The following is a 21,271-nucleotide window of genomic DNA, read 5'->3' on the forward strand; positions in this document are numbered from 1 at the left end:
TGTTTACCTTTCTATGCCTCTCTTGAATCTTTTATTTGAAGAAGAAATTTTCCATTGAGCTCTGGATTTTTCATCTTAAAGATCTGCATATCACTTATTTTATTTAAAATTCATCTCCTTGCCTGAAATATTTTTTTTACTCCAGGGATAGTTCATAGCTTTATTAGACATCATTTGTTCTCTCTCAGCAGCTAGAAGGAGAATGAGTCCCAAACAAAAGAATCTTTTATAACTTAAAATACATAGTATCAATACACATTTGTACTGTTAAATCTATAAAGCACATTTCTTAATTAGTCATAATCATTAGATCTATTAAAAAACTCCTTTTTCATTCTCCACCTGCTGGCCTTTTATTTATCACTATTTTTAACTGGCCCAAGACAATTTCATTTTATTTTGAAGGCACTCCAAGCAACCAAACGCTAGATAATTATTTTCTTAACTAAAATGATTAAAATCCATAAGGGTCAGCATCAAAGGGTCACTATAAGCATGTCTTTTTCCTTCCTCTTTCTCATAGCCTTATTTTGCTACTGGTGTTTTTAACCAAGCAATGAGCCAGAGTCATGAGTGCAGAGTCATGGAGTACATAGTCTACTGACCAATATGTATATTACCATAATGCCCCTATAGACAAGTTAAAAATCCTGGAAACATTGAAAATTAGTTTCATGAAGTCTGACAAATATTTTAGACATGAACAAACCAGACATGTTATTTTTAAACAGAACATATGATCAATTTAACATGAAAGCATAACTTTAAGTGTATCTAGTGTCTGAGTGGTAGGTATTAGGACAAGATCTTTTGAAAAGTCTTAGAACTCAAAATACAGAGCAACTCCTACTTGGAGATGAAGAATGCTGATAAGGGATGCTCTCATGTTCTTTAAGCCAAAACCCCTAGATTTCTAGTGGTTGCATTAGCTCTAAGGGATCAGCTTACTCAGCAATAATTACACCGTAGGGAAGAAAAGCAGTCAGTACTCCCCCACATTCTCAAGACACTTATTTGTAGCAGAAAATCAGTTTATAATTCATAGTGGTAGTATCAAGTTATAGTAACATTGAGGAACTTGCACAGTGCTTTTTACACAATAAATGCTCACTACTTCTTTTTTAATCTCAGTTGTTCTCATCCATAGTGATGTATTGGCTGGATTGATTAAATACTTATTCCAGCAGCTGGTACTGCTCAATGAACTTCTCACCTTTCACATTAGATACAAGCTCCTTGAACATTGGAATTAGTTACTTGTATGCCCAATGATTAGCACAGGTATAGGCACATAGTGGGTATTTAATTTTAAACTAGTGAGTGCTAGAGACATGCTGGTAAGTCTTATTCTCCAATTTTTTCTAGACTCCAAAGATGACCTGGATGATACAATTATCCTGGTAAAATATGTCATTCAACATATTCTCGTAATATCCTAAAATTTCCTATCTTAAAGTTATATTTTATATTGGCTATATTTTAATCGACTATTTTCTGATAAGATATATGTTGGTAGTGTAATTTCATCGGTAAACTTTTTACAAATAAGACAGCTTTGGACACTTTGGGAGTCTTACTTATTATCAACCAATCATTATTCAATGGAAGAGTTTATCCCTTTTCTGATTTAAGTGCCAGATCTGCTTTTCAATGTTTCACTCTGACTCATGTCATCTCCCTACTCAATAAATTCCAGTGGCTCCTTATTACCTCCAGGATCCAATTCATAATCCTATGTTTGGCTCTACAAGGGGCAATATAACCTTGTTCCCCACCCATTTTCATTCTTCTTATACCCTGCCCCTTGCTATATACACTCTTCAATGCAGTGACACTGGCCTTGTCCCACATGCCTGGAAAGCTCTCCCTCTCATTTCTGCCTACTAGCTTCCTTCAAATCCCAACAAAAACCATCTTCTCCAAGAAATCTTTCTCAAATCCTCTTAATGCCTCTCATCTTTTATTTCTTTTATCTGGCATATAGTTTGTTTGCACATATTTGTTTGTGGTCTCCCTCATTACCTTGTGAGCTCCGTGAGAGCGGGTATGGTTTTTTGACTCTGTTTCTATGTCCAGAGGTTAACACAGTGCCTAGAACATAGCAGGCACTTAATAAATGTATACCAATTTTCTTTGTTCTATACTTAAAGATCTATCTCTTTGTTTTGAGCTATGTATCAAATTCCTAGAGCCCGATTTGCAAACAAGATTTTGATAAAAGAAGACATGTTTTAAGAGTCAGAAAGGGTGTTTTGGGGATTTGGTCTTTGGAGTTTTGGTATAATATTTTTTGCAGGACACAAAATCTGTCTTTCAAGGGACTCATTCTCAATACCAAAACAATTTGTCTTAGCATGGAAGTTTTGAAATGGGGCAGGCAGAGGAGACATGTTTACAAAAAGGAAATTTAGGAATAAATATAAAAAATAGGGTTAAGATTCTGAGTCTATAGAAAGGTGTGACAACATAAAGATAAAGTAGAAATAATGACTAAAGATCTCCCTCATTTTCCAGAGGGGCTGACGTTGAGAGGGAACTATTTCATCCACCTAAAACTAAACTGATTCCCTCCTTCCCCCATTACACCTTCTTTTCTGATGAAAAAGGCTGATGATAAAAAAGAATATTTTTACACATTCAAGACGTTGATAGGATTTTATCTTCACTGTGTCTTCACTGGTACCTAAAAAGATTTGAGCTTTGACTATAAGCTTTCCCACAGTCACTACATTCATAGGTTTTTTCCCCAGTATGGATTCTCTGATGATTAATAAGCCCAGAATTCTGACTGAAAGCTTTTCCACATTCATGACATATATATGGTTTTTCTCCAATGTGGATTCTCTGATGTTGAATAAGGATTGAACTCTGGCTGAAGGATTTCCCACACTCATCACATTTATAGGGTTTCTCCCCACTGTAGATTCTCTGGTATAGAATAAGGGTTGAGCTCTGGCTGAAGAGTTTACCACATTCATCGCATTTATGTTGTTTTTTATGAGAGGGATTTCCCTGCTGTCTTTCAAATCTCCCCTCATGCTGACAGATTTCTCCATATTTGAAAATCTGCAACTTCTATATTAAGGGTGCTGGAAATATCATCCTGTGGTTCCATGCCTGATGAAATTTCTTGATCTGGGGGGAGTTTCCACCCTCAGTCTGAGTATCACCATCGCTGTGTCTTAGGGGGGATGGAACTCCCAAGACTCTCACTTAAGCTCATTCTACATGGACAAGGAGGTTCCATCTCCTCTATAAGGTCTTCTTGTGCTTGACCACTGAATGAGATCTGATGTCCTGGTTCATCAAGCTCTCTCCTCACATCATCTAGAATGGTCATGGCCTCTTCTCCATTTTCTGGATGATACTCTTGAACCCAGGACTGGAGTTCCTTCAGGAACTGCTCCAGGACCAGTAGCTCTTGGATCTGCTCCTTTGTGTGCCCCTTGAGTCTAAGCCAGAGACAGCAAAGCTGAAGGAGTTGCCTTAGGGCTTCACGGGGCCCTAGTGAATGCTGATACCCAAACTTCCTGAACTGTTGGCAAAAAATCTCTGGACCATGTCAGCTGTTCTAGTGGTCACTAGATCCCTGTTCATAGGTGTGGTTCTCTTTTATCTTCACTCTCAAAATACTCTCTTTTTCAGTTAGAATGGGAGAAATCAATATTGAATCCTCACTCAATTCTGCAGACATTCTGAATGAGACTATCTCAGAAGAAACTTACTTCAGTTGGGGTCCAATATAGTTACTTTTCCCTCTTCTTCAAAACCACTTCTAATTCCAAGAAGATCCTTTGAAGACTTCTGAACACACCCAGCCTGGACCACTCTTCCCAGAAGCCTTCCTACATGAGCCCTACTTTCTCCAGACAGGCACCTCCCTTAGAATATTCAACCCTCAATGGCTCTGCAGCCAGGTATGGAGATGAGGTTTAAAAGTTCACAGCAAGGTTGCCATGAAGAATCGCAAAGTTCTTCTCTCCCTCCTTTCATTTCCTTCCTCACAGATCTTGGGCTTTGAGTGCAGCAGTTGGGACACAAGGATGAATGAAGCCTCCTGGGTCCTCAGTCTCTGTGCCTTCACTTCTGACTTGGCCAAGTGCCACCATACCCCTCATGCTTCTTGTTCTCACCCTCGACCTGGGAAGGAGGTGGCTTGCCTTCTCCTGGCTGTCATAAAAGGATGTTAGAGAAAACTCTTGCTGGAAATATTATATTAAATTTTGCTAAATAGTTCATCCTTGGTTTTAATCCAAGCTCCTTTACTTTACAAAATATCACATTCCAATCCTCCTGATCTTTCATGCAGAAGCTTAAAAGTCCTGTGTGATCCTGACTGTAGTTCTTCAATATTTGAATTATTTCTTTCTGGCTGCTTGCAGTATTTTCTCCTTAACTTGACAGTTCTGGAATTTGGCAACAATAGTCCTTGGTGTTTTCAACTCAGGATCTCTTTCAGGAGGTAATTGGTGGATTTTTTAGATGAACATTTTGCCTTCCGGATCTAGGACCTACAGCAGTTATCCATAATGATTTCTTGGAAGATATTGTCCAGGCTCTTTTCTTACATCAAGTCTTTCTGTTAGACAAATAATTCTTAGATTTCCTCTCCTGGATCTGTTTTCCAGGTCAGTTGTTTTTCCAATGAGATATTTTACATTTTCTTCTAGTTTTTTCATTCTTTAGACTTTGTTTGACTGATTCTTGATGTCTCATAGAGTCATTAGCTTCTATTTGCCCAATTTTAATTTTTAACTAATTGTTTTCTTCAGTTAGATTCTGTATCTCCTTTTCCATTTTTCCAATTTTTCCTTCTAAGGAGTTATTTTCTCCAGTTAAGTTTTGTACCTTTTATCCATTTGGCCAATTTTCCTTTTTAAGGAGCTATTCTCTTCAGTGAATTTTTTTTTTCATTTTTGTCAGTTGTGTTTCTGAAATCATTGGTCAATTTTTCTCCTACTCTAATTTGACTTTTAAAATCCTTCTTGAGCTCTTCCAAGAATGCTTTTTGGGCCTGAGACTAGTTCACATTCCCTTTTGAGCCTTCAGAATTGGGGATAGCGCCAATGTTTTCCTTTTCTAAATTCATATTTTGATCTTTCCTGTCTCCATAGTAAGATTTTATGATCTTTGCTTTTCTAATTTGCTTCTTGCTCATGGCGATTGTCTTTTTTCTGACTTTCAAAATAGATCTCTACTTCTGGGGCACAAGGGGCTCTGTCCCACATTCCTTGTACTGGGATCTAGGGGACTAGTTACTGGCTTTATATGCTGTGGCTTCTGATTCTGTCAGCTAGAAGGTATATAATGATGCAACTCACTTTATTCTGAGCTGTAGCTGGCTGGGGTGTGCCCCAGGTGAAATCTTTTTGATTTTCCCTAGGGTTACACTGAAGCTCACAGCATGAGGTTTGGAGGAGAAGTTTGACCTCCACTAGAGGTCTCCTGCTCCCCTACGGCTGTGCTAGAGCATAGTAGACTCACTGACTTGTGGACCCCCAAATGCACTGGTGTCTGCCAAATTCCCCTGACTGCACTAAAGCATGCCTTTAATCCTGGTTTTGTTGCTTTCTGTCTCCAACTCACTAGGGCTCAGGATTTCTTGCTGGTCCACTGAGGTGGGACTTTCTGGGATGCTTCCAGTCCTGGGCTGGTCCCCTTCAGCCACAACAAGAGGAACTCTTCCCATTGATTTCCCTAGCCTCTCATGCTAAAAGACTGCTGTAACCCTTCTGCAGGTCCCACTATTTCAGGATTTTTCCTGGGGCAATATTCTCTGGGTTTTTCAAGGTCAACAAGGGGAGGGTGAGCACACTTACAGTTTGTTCCACCATCTTGGTTTCCAAAAGTTCAAGTAGGTGACTTTCAAACATTTATTCTGTGGGCTGACAGCCCCAAGAGTAGCTGCTGCTGACAAAGGCCCTGAGCTTCTCTCTCACCAAGCTCAGCCAGACTCCCATACTGTGCTGAGAGGTTTGGGAATGGCACTGCTGTTGGTGATTCAGTCCTCCCAAATTGCTACTTTTCCACTATGACTGAGTCTGTCGAGGTGCAACCTGCACATTTTGTGCTCCCTCAGCCAGGTATAACTGACTTACCATCAACCTTTTGGACTGTCCTCAACTAGCAATCTGCTACACTCTGTATTCTAATGGAGTCTGTCACTCTAAAATTTGTTCAGATTCACTTTTTAGAGGTATCTGAAGGAATTTGTGGAAGAGCTCAAGTGAGTCCCTGCTTTCACTCTGCCATCTTGGCTCTGCCCCCATCATTGTATTTCTGAGAAAAGTCAATTCTATCAAAGTTGATCATCAAAAACTGTCACTATTACTGTGCACAATGTTCTTCTGGTTCTGTTCACTTCAGTCAGCATCAATTTATGTAAGTCTTTCCAGTTTTTTCTGAAATTTGCCTACTCAACATTCCTTAAAGTACAATAGTACTCCATTGCATTCATATAGTACAACTTGTTCAGCTACTCCAAACTGATGGACATCCACTCAATTTCCAACTTGTTTCCATCACTCTAAAGCTGCTAAAATATATTTGTACATTTGAGTCCTTTTCCCTTTTTTATGATCTTTTTGGGATACAGACCTAGTAGGGTATTTCTGGATCAAAGGGTATATGCACAGTGTTATAGACCTTTTGGTATAGTTGTCAGTTATTTTCCAGAATGGTTGGATCAGTTCACAATTCCAATAACAATGCATTAAGATAGCAGTTTGTCTACATCTTAATCAACATTTATTATTTTCCTTTCTTGTCATCTTAGCCAATCTTATATATACCACATACCTTTTGTCCTCCATTTTCCCCTCCCCATGAAACTTCTTGAATAATCAACATATACCTTTATTTCATCTCTAATATTACTTTTTCTACAACTTCTTATAGCTCCAATTCACTCCCACCAGTCTAATAAAATTACTCTCTTAAACGTTAATCACTAAATCCAGTGGTTTTTTTTCAGCCTTCACCTTTTATCATTCTTAACATTTGAAACTAAGGACTATCCTATAATACTAACAACAACATCTATATAGCTCTTTGAAGTTTGTGAAACATTTTACATATTTTTTCCTTTCTTATTCCTTCATTCATGGTTCCAAATCTATTGTCTATTAATTTTGATATTTCTTCTTCATCTCTTTCACTACCAACTCTTCTTTTTCTTGATTAGATGGATTCTATCCTTGCCTATTATTTCTTCTGTGTCTACAATTCTCTTCATTGGTACTAATATCAGTACAACTGCCATGGTTTCAAATAAGACTTCTTTGTAAGTGACTGCCAAATATCTATCTTTAATCAAGGTCTTTCTCCAAATGGTTTCCTAGATCCCCATTTCTAAGTGAATACAGATCATCATAATAGTAGATAAAGAATTCGTTTTATAGTCAGGATAATACTGGTTCAAATCCTACTTCTGACTAAACTGGCAATTAGACTGTACAAGTCATTCATCTATGTTATTTCCTCATCTGTAAAATAAGAGTGTGGAACTATATGTTCTCTAAAGTTACTCTGAGCTCTTGGATCTGATTATCTTTGCTTAGATATTTCCATGTACTATGAACAACACTTCCAAATGTCGGTTTTTTATCTTTTTTCCCCAACTTGCTTCTCTTTCTGAGTTCACTTTAAAAAAAATCAGTGACGCTCCCATTCATATAATCCTAATTGTACAAAAGTTTGATTTTATCTTTTACTCCTTCTTTTCTAATTTCTTATATTAGCTGAAAAAAACCTATAAATTCAATTTATGCAATATATCTCACATCTATTTTTTTAACCATCAAATTGCCCAGGTCAGACCTCACCATCACTTCCTAGAATATTGTAATAACTTCAGTTTATCTACTCACCACCTCTCTTTTCCCCTTCAAATCTATTTTTCACATGATTACCAGCAAGATTAATTACCCTATTTTGCAAATGTGGCCCTTTTACTTCTTTACTGAGAGAATATAACAGTGATTTCCTATTGCTACCAAGTAGAGACCAGACTCAATCTGGTATTCAAAATTCTCAAAAATCTAGGACCATGCTACATTTCTGCCCTTTATCATATTAATATATTACATATACCCTTCAGGCCTGAAAAATTGAAAATGCCACCATTCCCTATAAAACTCCATGTCTTTTTCTTCCCCAAGCCATTATTCATTCATTCACGAAAGTGATTTACTAAAGCACAATTCTGAGTATGCCAGCTCAATTACCTGATAAAGTCCAAGGCTCCTTATTACCTATAAGATCAAAGACAAAGTTCTGTTTGTCATTCAAAGCTATCCATAGCCTGTTCCCCCGCTATCTCTTCAGTCTTCTTACACTCTACTCCTTGGCTTATATATTTTTATCCAGGGATAGAACCTCCTGACAGTTCCATGAAGAAGATACTTGATCTCTTGCTTCAGGAACTTTCCCTGACTGTCCCCAATGCCTGATATACTCTCTGTTCCAAGCTCCACCAATTGACTTTCCTGATTTCTTTTAAATCTTAACTAAAATCTCCTCTTTTACTGGAAGCCTTCCTATATATGGCATGCTATATATATATATATATATATGTGTGTGTGTGTGTGTGTGTGTGTGTGTGTGTGTGTGTGTTGTCTCCCCCTTAAATTGTAAATGTAAATTGTAAGAAGACAGTGACTTTCTTGCCTCTTTTCGTATCAGCATCACCTAGCACAGTACCTGGTACATGGTAGAAACAATAAATAAGTATTGATTGATTGATTCCTCTGTCTAGAATCCCATGTTGACCCTTCCCTATGGTCCTACTCGTACTGTAAAATGCAAGTGAAATGCTTTCTCATCCAGGAGATGTTCCATTATTTCCTCAGTAAGTGAGGACTCATTCCTTCTAAAATATATTATTGATATAGTTTAATATATTTTAAGTTTGAGTTCTGAATTCTTTCCTTACCTTTTGCCCTTCCTTCACCTATTGAGAAGGCAAGAAATATGATATTAATTATACATGTGAAATCATATAAAACATATTTGCATGTCATCACTAAAAAAAAAAAAAAAAACAAGAAAAAATAAAGAGAGAGAAAAAGTTATGATTCAGTTTGCACTGACACTCCATCAGTTCCCTCTCTGGAAAGGGATCATTTCTTTCATCATAAGTTCTTTCTAACTGAGGAGCAACGAATTTTCAATTGAACTTCCTATCAGTTATTTCAATAGCTTGCTAGATGGTCTTGCTGCAGATTAAAATTAACAAAAATGTAAGCTGAGACATATTTCTTCATGCAAGATGTACAATTGGCAGGCAGCATGCTGCTTGTCAATAAAAGGGTTAACAGATCTGCCTCTGGCCAGAGACCACAAGCAAAATAACAGCTCCCCTTTTATTGGTTTCAAGGAGTGTAAAACAAAGAAGAGAACAGAACAGGTGACATCATAGGATTGAGGACAACATGACTGGTTAGAGAGTTGAGACACAGGGAACAATGCGATTAGTTGGAAGGCTAGCAATGGCCTCCTTCTCTTCTGAGACTAAGAAGTGCCCATTGTTTGAGTTCACCTAGAAGAGAGCCATCCAGACATTTTGAATAGCAAACCAGACATCCTTGAAGGATAGCTTGGTGTAAAGATAATAAACCCAATTTGTCTGTGTTTCCATGTGTCTCCCAAGACAAGTTAATTCCTTGAGGCAAGAATAGAACAATGATAAGCAAAAGAGCTGGGTTTTTATACTTAACCCCTTACAGACCAACTTAACAAAGTTCAGAGATGAAAACCATGACTTAAACAACTATGGACAAAAGCTATTAATTGCAACTAGTATCAATAAATAAGTTAAACTGAACCAATTTTAATTTTTCTCAGTCTCCATGCTTTAGGTCTCTCATCATTTTAGTACATTCTCCAGTCAACTGTCAAAGATACCTTCCTAAAGTATAAGTCTGACTATGTCAGTGTTCCCATATTGGGAACATATACAATCTTCTGTTTGGTTTTTAAAATCCTTTATATATTGGCCCCAATTTATACCTTATCCTTTTACATGTTCTCTACAACCTAGTTCCACTGGATTTCTTTCTATTCTTCATACAGTTTCTCAGCTCCTGAAGTACTGGTTGTTTCATATGCCTAAGATTTTCTTCCTATATTTTCTTGATTAATTCAAGTCACTTGGATCAAATTAATTATATCCTAGAATACCAAAAATATTAGCAGGCATGACTGATGAGCTTGTGATAAATAAGAGATGTGATGCAGGACTGGAGAACAATGAATGCTCTCCAGATTTTCAGAAATAAGAGAATTGAAATAAGTAATATACCAATGAACCTGACTTAAATTCCTGCCCAAGGTCAGTGGTACAAAATAGCAGAATCAAATTCAAATTTCAGATCATCTGACTCTAGAAGTATTTGTATTTTAATTTCATCTAAATATTCCTAATTATTTCCTTTGAAATTCCTCTGAGTTTCTTAAATAAAATCCTCTCTCTGGAGAAAGTTGGTGATTGCATAGAAGTAATATTGTTAAAATGTGAAAATAGAACCTTTAACATTAAGTACACAACAGTATATGCATTATGATTAACCTTCCAAATATGAACTTTTTTAATTCAGAAAAAAACCCTTACTTAATAGTGAGAAGTGTATTTCCCTGAAAAACACCAAAACACAATTTGGAGACAGAATATAATGCGTATGTATGTGTGTCTATTTTTTTGTTTGGGTGTAGGGGGCTGCTATAAAGTGACACATATGTCTACATTTCCCTTTTCTGTTTTTTGAGATTCCTAAGAAACCACTACTTTTATTTGCAGATAACTGGAAACTTGTATGAGTAAGTTTCCAGCTGTCTACAAATAAAAGTAGTGGTGAGTAAAACCAGTGAAAACTGACTTAAAACTGCAAAATTTGCTAACTAATAAAACTAAAGGATTAAATTCTTCCCAGAAATTCAACACTTATTGGGACTAGGAAGAGCAATAGGCTATGCAGTGGAAAGAGCGCTAGATTGTGGATACAGTACACAAGTATCTTTTACACAAGTATCTTTGTCCTAATACCAACAATAACTAGCTGTATTATGCAACTTTTCTACTTCTTAAATGTTTGAGTTCGGTTGATCTGAACATCATTCTAAGCTTTAAAATACTGACTTCCTATAGAAGAAAGTATTTGTTCCTGCAATGTTCAGAGTGGTACAATCTTATGGCAGAGAATTTTAACTTGTAATTTTTGTAACTAGAGTAATTCACATAAAGCAAAGGGTACAAGGTGGGGGTGGGCTGCATCAGACCCTGTCTTTAAGCTCACTACCTAGTAGCTTGCTTTGTTAGTATTGTTGCTAACTTGGTGCTGAATTCAGTTGTTTCTATCTGTCTTAAGTATGCAAGTGCTATTAGCACTCTATAAATTCCAGTGATATAAGAAGAAACTTCAATTACCTCTCCTTAGTTGTAAGGCTTCAGTAGAGACCCCCTCCAATTTCCAGGGGTTTGGCAAGACCCTTTTCTCTCCAGTTCTGGAAAGAAACAAATTGTTAATTCTACTTGAGTTTCCTGTTGTTTTTTTAATCTCATGTTAGTAAGCGCACTTTGAGTCCAAATCTGAAGAAGAATCTTTGAATTGCACCACACATAACATGGACTTTTCATACATGCTCTTTTCCCCAGTTCACTTTGTTTATATAAACAAATTAAATCAAATGTTATGATCATCCCTACAGATTGGACAAGTAAAATGCTCTGGTCAAAAACTGTATTTGCAGCAAGAGACATTTTCAAAAACAAATGAACTGTTTTATAAACATACAAAACAATCAAGTCAGTTTTCAAAGTACCCAAATTTAGCATAAAAACATGTGAAGTCAAAGAAAAGTGAGTCTGCCCTTTCTTTCCTCTGAGGTTCTGACTGAATAGTTTCAAGGAAGTATTTATAAATATTGCAATGGGAATTGGTTCATAAATTGACCACCTAAAATGAAAACACTCATATAGGAGATATTGGAAACCTTTGATACAGGAGACCTGGCACATGATTGCACATTCTGGTTTGTCATGTGGTTGAAAATATTCTCTTTTATTGTCTATACAGCCAGAACTGCCTTTGACTTTAAATCTACTTGCCTGCATCAATGTCTTGGTTGATACATCCAGGGATAAAAGATTTACTTATTTCTATCAGAGACTGCACAGACACTGTGCAGTAAGGTGGAAGGGTCCCAGAGGAACCTTCCCATTCCTCTGTCAGGTGTGCCACTCAGGAGATGGGCATGAAATTTGATCTGATTTGATATTTTTTTTTTTTACTTTACAGTAATAGGTAGAGAAAGTAGAGCACAAGCTATTTGGACTTTGGGACTCAGAATTCTAGAATGTATAGTGTAATCAGACCAGGAACAAAGCCCTGAGAAGTGAGGGTTCCGAGACACAAACCCAGGGAGTTATTATTTTGTTTTAGAAACTGGTAGAAATAATACCATGTGAAAAAAAAATACTTAGCTAAACTGTGAATTTAATTTACCTCTGTCCCTCGCATACTGAGATGGTATAGGTGGGATTATGCCCCCAAGATGTTGTGGGAAATGAACGTATGCTTATTCTGCCTACTATCTTTAAAGTAAATATGTCTTTTTAAAAGCTAATCTGAATTTTTAGTCATTAAACAGAATTTGGTTGTTTGAAAATTGAGCAAACAGTCAGTGGAGGATTGAGAAAATATGAAGGTGACCCAAGCCTCTTATGATTCCAAAGAACCCTGAAGAAGGGGTGAAATTGGGGGCCAGAGGAAACTTTTCGAGCAGCATTCAAAGTCTGGAAAATGCTTGGCACATAACAATTCCTTTGAGCCTTACAAATCAGTATGGTTATCCTTTATTTATTGTTGGGATTGGAAGCTCAATTCCGTGTGGACAGTCTCGGGCGTGTAAAGGTGGGAGCTTCTAAATCTTAGAGCTCTCACGAGACCCTCCCAGGAAACGGCAGGGAATCGAGGTGAACAGAGCTAGCTCGGGTATTTCCGCCTCTCCCCGGGAGATACGTGATGGGTGGAGTCTCCCTGCCCTTGAGGTCGTCCCGGATCTGGGCACACTATTGTTATCTAACAGCACGGTATTTAGATGCAAACTATGCGGCTGAAGGTTAAGTAGGATTGAGGAAGCCTGAAAGCTCTCTTAGCACGTGAGGAGCCAAGAGGACAGTAGGCTCCGCTTCTCTTCTCTTCTCTCTCCCCTCCCCCTCTCTCCCCGCTTGTACTTCTACTTCCAATCCCTTAAGATCTTAGCCTCCTTAGGAAATCTCCCCCTCTTCCTCCTAAGAAAGACCCTCCTGCACTTGTAAGTAGACCCTGAAATAAAGCTCAACCCTTGCTCGACTCTGGAATGTCCTTTCTCTCATATGAGCATCCGGTTTTGGCCAACCGAAGACCTCGGAGGTGAGGTAAGAAGACTCGGGTAGCCCACGCAGGCCTCTAGGCCCGGCAATTTATATTAATTTTATTTGTTTTCAGTATTCTACAATCACTACCATATAACTTGGATTATTTTTTCCCTCCCCACTACCTCCCCCATTCCTCCCTGAGATGGCATATAATTTTATATAAGTTCTATACATACATTCCTATTGAATACATTTTCACTATAATCATGTTGTGTTGAATTAAAATGAATGAGAGAAATCATATAACAAACTAAAGCGTAATACAAAAGAAAATGATCTGCTACATTCTGCTATTGAATTCCAAAGTTCTTTCACTGGGTATAGAAGGCATTTTGCCTTAAAAGACAATTGGGAATTTTTTTAAGTCCTTGCATTGCAATGAAGTTCCAAGTCTACCAGAAAAAAACTCTCACACATTGTGGTTATTGCTGTGTGCAAAGTTCTCCCAGTTCTGCTCCTTTCACTCAGCATCAGATCATATAAGTCTTTCCAGGCCTCTCTAAAGTCTTCCCATTCATCATTTCTTATAGCATAATAATATTCCATTACATTCATATACCGTACTTTATTCAGCCATTCCCCAGTTGATGGGCATCCCCTTGATTTCCAGTTTTTGGCTGCTATAAATATTTTTATACATGTGGGACCCTTTCCCATTTTTATGATCTCTTGGGGATACAGTCCTACAAGTGATATTGCTGGGTCAAAAGGTATGCACATTTTTGTAGCCCTTTGGCCATTGTTCCAAATTGCTCTCCAGAATGGTTGGATCAGTTCACAGCTCCACCAACAATGAATTAGTGTTCCAACTCTCCCACATCCTCTCCAATATTTATCATCTTCCTGTTCTGTCATGTTAGCCAATCTGATAGGTGTGATGTGGTATCTCAGAGTTGTTTTGATTGGCATCCCTCCAATCAATAGTGATTTAGAGCATTTTTTCACATAATTATAGATATCTTTAATTTCTTCCTCTGAAAACTGCCTCTTCATATCCTTTGACCATCTCTCAATTGGGGAATGGCTATCCTTCTTTTCCAAATAAAGAAACTTAGTAAGCTGTCTTCACATAGCTAATAGGGATCAGAGGTTTTATTTGACTTCAGTTTTTCTTGAATCCTAGACTTTCTGTCTATTCACTAGCCCATACTATAGTTGCATAAATAGTATTTATCAGAAGTACTATATTTAAATGACTTGAATCATTTTTTTTTAAAGTGGCCTAAAATTTATACAACATGCCTGAAGACTTGTGCAGGGTTTTAATTTGTTTCACCTATGTGTTTCAGATGCCAAATCACATTGTAGCAAAATAGGATACCTAGTGGGTATCTCAAAATTACCTCTTCCAAAATTTTTTAATATTATTAACTTGATGTCCTAAAATGAGATCACTGATTGCAAGGTTTTATGTGTGTTTCTTCAGATTATTCTACTATCAAGAACAAAATAAAAACAAAGCAAAAATATTATGCTGAAGAAACTAGGGAGTATTCCTAACTAGATTTTTCAATGGTCTGTCTATACAAAAATAATTTATCCATTTTAGTGGTTGTTAAGTCATTTTCAGTTGTAGTCTTCTTTTCATGAATTCATTTAGGGTTTTCTTGGCAAATATACTAGTGTGGTTTTCCATTTCCTTCTCCAGATCTTTTTACGGATGAAAGCCCTGAGGCAAGTGGGGTTAAGTGACTTATCCAGGGACACACAGCTTCTAAGTGTTTGAAGTCAGATTTGAACTCAGGAAGATGAGTCTTCCTGATATAGGCCTGGCACCCTCTACTGTACCACCTAGCGATCACCCCCTGACATTACTGCTATAAAATGAATCCTCTCTTTTCAGAATTTAAAGGCCTTTCCAACTTGATTCCAACATAACTTTCCCTGTTTATTATTACATATTATTTATTCCTTTTCCTGCACTTCAGTTCCAACTGTACTCATCTTCTTGGTATTCTTCACATAAATTATTCCATCACTGATCTCTAGGTCAAAAATTTGTGAACTAGGAACAAATCAAGAAAAAAACAATTGAATACAATACAAGGGGAGCATAATCCATGTTAAAAGTTTCCAAAGATATATTTAAGGTTTATTGTTTAATTTAATTTTGAATTATTTTATCCCAGCTAATTTGAATATGATAGGACTATTTACTGAGTAATACTTGTTGATTAACTGATTTTCTTTAGAGACAAGATTAACTTCTTTGAGATCCTCTATTTGTCACTGAAAACATATGCATATACAAACACAAGCATACATCAGATATTAAAAAATTTATTTTCACAGTCTACTTTCTCATAACTTGAACAAATATCACTATGTACTAATTTCCTTCTCTTCAGAACTCTTAGGCCCATGGTATTTCAACATGTCTATTTGTTGAAATGAAATGCCTGGTTGTTACTTAGAAATCTTCCTTGCCCTCCCATCTATAAACCATACTATCCATATGTAGGTCATTTGTAAAAACAGTAATACACTGTAAAATGCATTTTATTAGAGCTCTGTAGAAACATCAAAAGACTTATTCTGTTTTCAGAAGTTATATGTATGCATGAATTCACAGCATATTGCTTCCTTTTATGATTATTGCCCATGTGGGCAAAGAAATATCTGAAGAAAGCAAGTCCTAGCCTTATAAACTAATGATCTTATGGTTGGCATGGTGTGTAGTGTCTTCTTATAACTCTTTTAATACATGCTCTCAGGTAATTCAGGTGCAAATATGCTTTTTAAAGTGCAATATTTAATTTTACATTCTAGGCAATAGCTAGTATCAGATGTTACATAAAGAGAGATCATAATTAGCATATTTAAGAACAAGTAACATCTATCTTACGACCTGAAGTTCATATTCAACCTCTGAGTGACAGCTAATCCTATTTTTAAAAAAAGTCTACTCACTGAAGAATACGTTTCATTAAGAGATATTAATTCCAAAGTGAGTTATTCACTGGTATACATGTAGGATATTATTTTATGTTTCCAAATGACTTTATTAACTCAATAGATCTTCATCTGTGCTCATTAGTTCTGGCTCTGGCGATATAGCCTGGAATGTGAATGCATTGGGACAGAAAGAGGAGGACTCTGGTAATGGCAAGAGTGCTGTGGAAAGTACGTCTGTGGTTCTTGTAGCCAATTTATTGCTTTGCTAGGATCCTTGGAAGTTTCGAAAATTTCAGGTAAAAGTCATTAGAACTTTTTTCTTGCCCTAAACTTTCTATTTTCTGGCCAAGGTCAGAGCACTCAAAGAAGTCATATGCATATTTTCAATAGATTTGAAATTATACCATTCAAAAATCTGTAGTCCTTGTTAAGTTCGCTCACATGGACATAAAGGAACATTTCAAGAATCTCTGCTTATTTGCATGTAACCAAATGATTATGGTAAAGCAAGTAGGTGTGGAATTAGGTGCTATTTTTTTTCTGCCTGGGCCTAAAAAACAAAAATAGGGATAATGACATGAAAACAGAAAGAGGCTGATGAGGTGAAGGAAAAACTTCCTTATATCTGTATTCAAAAATTAAATGGACTACCTAGGAAAGTATAGGTTCCCCCTTCACTTGAAGTCTTGATAACATCTGTGTTTTTCTTAAAACTTTGACATTCCACAATTCTATGATTGTTAAATGTTAAATTGCTTCAACATTTTCCCTCATTCTTCATTTTTTTTTGCTTAAATAAAACAAATCCTTCTCCTTTATAGCTTGTAGTAACACTCAATTATGGGAATATGCCTATCATGTCAGTTTCAAATAAAGCAAATTCTTCCCTGTTTTCATCTTTAGGGTCCTATATTATCTGTATACAAGTTCAAGAAACGAGTATTTTTTTTGTTACAGAGAGTCACTATGCCACAAGTGCCTGATGTAGTGGAAAGAGCCCATCAATAAGAATCAAAATTCAAGGTTCAAACCCCAGCATTGTACCTAATTTGCTGTGTGAACATATGCAGCTTATTTCAAATACTTTTGTGTTAATATGTCTATTTGTAAAATGGAAAGGATATGGTCTAAGATTATTCCTAAGATTCCTTTCAATTTTATAAATGTATGAATGTAATAATTGAAATGCTAATAGGCTTGGACCCCTAACATGTATTCAGGAAGACCTGTTAGCCTTCATTGTTTTAAAGAATGTTGCTTTTTTTCAGATCAATTCCTCCTGAGTCATCATTCTCATAAAATCAATAACGGAACCTGCCAAAAAACTTTTGAATAAGGACTGCCAAAGATAAAATTGCATCAGAAACATGATTTATTTAATAGAGAAGGATAAAGCACATCCAGCAGTTAGTAAGTTGAATTGTAACACCTTACACATTTCCAATAAAGATTAATGGAATTTGGTAATCATTGACAGATAGGTAAAGGCTTAATCCAACTTCCACGTAGCTGTCCTTTGAATGGGAACACACCAATTACTTTATGTAATGGACGCCTGGAAAATGTAATAGACTTAAACTGGGATGACAGATGATAATTACTGAGTCTTCAGTGATATCATGTCAAATCCACTGATATAAAAGGCAAAAGTGAAGGGAATTATGTAGAAAAAATCTCAGCCAGTTGTAATCCTTATCTATAGACCAAATAGCACTAAATGGTACACCGTTATAACTGGAGTTAGGAAGAACTGTGTCCAAATCCCAATGACTTGCTGTGCAACACTGAGCAAGTTACTGAACCTCTGTATCAGTTTCCTAATCTGCAAAATGAGGGTAATAATAATAAAACCTAACTCTCAGGGTTGGAGACAATACTGTTTAAACAATTTGCAAACCTTAAAATACTATGCAGAAATACAAATATATAAATATTGGTGTTAAGAATAATGAGAGCAGTAAAAATAACAACAATAATATTAAATAAAAGAACCACATGAGAGTGCATGATTTATCAATTGAAAGAGTAATACGATAAATGGAGGCAGATATACTTGTATGCGTGAACTTTTAAGCATGTTCTATGACTGAAACTTCATTTGGCAGGCCTTAGTGACAGATAGAGAAATGGTATAAACCAGTGATGTTTAAGTCAAATAAAAACAGATCCTTGTGGCCACATAAAGCTTTTGAAATTTCCTGTGTTGTATTATATTTTTATGTATTTTGTTCAACATTTTACAGTCACATTCTCATTTGCACAGGTACTAGATGTAACAAAACAAGTATACCATCTTTACCGTAGATAAGTCAGTGCAATTCCTTTTAGATAATGAACTAAACCTCCTAAATATATACTCATTTGCAAGAAACATTTAAAAAAAAATTAGAGCAATAAAATATCACATATTCTCTATCAAAATATTTCTTGGAGGGGGGGGGAGGAGCCAAGATGGTGGAGTAGAAAGATATACATATGTTAGCTCCTAACCCACAGCCCATAAAATACCTGTAAAGAAGAACTCCCAATAAATTCTGGAGCAGCAGAAGCCACACAACAACGGAGTGGAGGAGATTTCTGTTCCAGAGAGACCTGAAAAACTAACACCAAAGGTCTGTCATGCAACAGACCCGGAGCAGAGCCCAGCTCTGCCTTGGCCACACTGCACCAAGAGGAGCAGATCCGAGCAGGCTTTAGGGAGAGAATCTCCAGCAGCAGCGCAGGTCCCTTCACCCACAGGCGCCAAAGGTCAGTGAGAGGGTCTTTTTGGCTGGCTGAGAGGAGAGGGGGTGCCCCCATAACTGAGGCCCCCTCAGGAGGCAGCAGCAGACGCAGCAGCAGACAAGGGCTCCCAAAGCAGGCAAGAGCTCAAATCCATTGTTGAAGGTCTCCTCATAAACTCTCTGAGGGAACTAAGCCCTGTGTGGCAGCCCTGCCCCCACCTGAGAACCTGAACTTATCTCACACTGAATAACAGTTCCACCCCCGCAGAAAGCCCTGAGGCTGGGAAATACCATTTGAATCTCAGCCCCCAAGCACGAGCTGGGCACATCTGGAGGCAAGATGGGTGTGGAGAGGAAACTCAGAAGTCAAGTAAGTGGCTGGGAAAATGCCCAGAAAAGGGAAAAAAATAAGATCATAGAAGGTTACTTTCTTGGTGAACAGATATCTCCTCCCATCCTTTCAGATGAGGAAGAACAATGTTTACCATCAGGGAAAAAAATAGAAATCAAGGCTTCTGTATCCCAAACACCCAAAATAAATATTCAATGGGCTCAGGCCATGGAAGAGCTCAAAAAGGATTTTGAAAATCAAGTTAGAGAGGTGGAGGAAAAACTGGGAAGAGAAATGACAGAGATGCAAGAAAGCATGACAAGCATATCAACACCTTGCTAAAGGAGACCTCAAAAAATGCTGAAGAAAATAACACCTTTAAAAATAGGCTAGCCCAATTGACAAAAGAGGTTCAAAAAGTCAATGAGGAGAAGAATGCTTTCAAAAGCAGAATTAGCCAAATGGAAAAGGAGGTTCAAAAGCTCACTGAAGAAAATAGTTCTTTCAAAATTAGAATGGAACAGATGGAGGCTAATGACTTTATGAGAAACCAAGAAATCACAAAACAAAACCAGAAGTATGAAAAAATGGAAGATAATGTGAAATATCTCATTGGAAAAACAACTGACCTGGAAAATAGATCCAGGAAAGACAATTTAAAAATTATGGGACTACCTGAAAACCATGATCAAAAAAGAACCTAGACATCGTCTTTCATGAAATTATCAAGGAAAACTGCCCTGAGATTCTAGAACCAGAGGGCAAAATAAGTATTCAAGGAATCCACAGATCACCGCCTGAAAGAGATCCAAAAAGAGAAACTCCTAGGAACACTGTGGCCAAATTCCAGAGCTCCCTGGTCAAGGAGAAAATATTGCAAGCAGCTAAAAAGAAACAATTCAAGTATTGTGGAAATACAATCAGGATTGCACAAGATCTAGCAGCTTCTACATTAAGGGATCGAAGGGCATGGAATAGAATATTCCAGAAGTCAAAGGAACTAGGACTAAAACCAAGAATCACCTACTCAGCAAAACTGAGTATAATACTTCAGGGGAAAAATGGTCTTTCAATGAAATTGGGGACTTTCAAGCATTCTTGATGAAAAGACCAGAGCTGAAAAGAAAATTTGACTTTCAGACACAAGAATGAAGAGAAGCATGAAAAGGTAAACAGCAAAGAGAAGTCATAAGGGACTTACTAAAGTTGAACTGTTAACATTCCCACATGGAAAGACAATATTTGTAACTCTTGAAACTTTTCAGTATCTGGGTAGTGGGTGGGATTACGCACACACACACACACACACAGACACACACACACGCACACACACATAGAGACAGAGTGCACAGAGTGAATTGAAGAGGACGGGATCATATCTTAAATGAAATCAAGCAGTGGGAGAGAAATATGTTGGGAGGAGAAAGGGAGAAATGGAATGGGGCAAAGTATCTCTCATAAAAGAAGCAAGCAAAAGACTTTTTAGTGGAGCGGAAAAGAGGGGAGATGAGAGAAAAACATGAAGTTTAGTCTCATCACATTCCACTAAAGGAAGGAATAAAATGCACACTCATTTTGGTATGAAAACCTATCTCATAATACAGGAAAGTGGGGGAGAAGGGCATAAGCAGGGGGGGGGCGGTGATGGAAGGGAGGGCATGGGGAGGAGTGAGCAATTTGAGGTCATCACTCTTGGGGAGGGACAGGATCAAAAGAGAGAATAGAAACAATGGGAGGCAGGATAGGATAGAGGGAAATATAGTTAGTCTTACACAACATGACTATTATGGAAGTCATTTGCAAAACTACACAGATATGGCCTGTATTGAATTGCTTGCCTTCCCAAAGGGAATGGGTGGGGAGGGAGGGATGAAGAGAAGTTGGAACTCAAAGTTTTAGGAACAACTG

General features: G+C 37.2%; 1 pseudogene; it reads right to left on the bottom strand.

Annotated features, from left to right (window-relative positions):
• Positions 1-2,637: 2,637 nt before the first annotated feature.
• LOC140519448 (zinc finger protein 24 pseudogene) lies at positions 2,638-3,694 on the bottom strand (annotated as a pseudogene).
• Between the last annotated feature and the right edge of the window lie 17,577 nt (positions 3,695-21,271).

This window comes from Notamacropus eugenii, chromosome 1 (assembly GCF_028372415.1).
Source record: "Notamacropus eugenii isolate mMacEug1 chromosome 1, mMacEug1.pri_v2, whole genome shotgun sequence".
NCBI classification, from domain to species: domain Eukaryota; kingdom Metazoa; phylum Chordata; class Mammalia; order Diprotodontia; family Macropodidae; genus Notamacropus; species Notamacropus eugenii.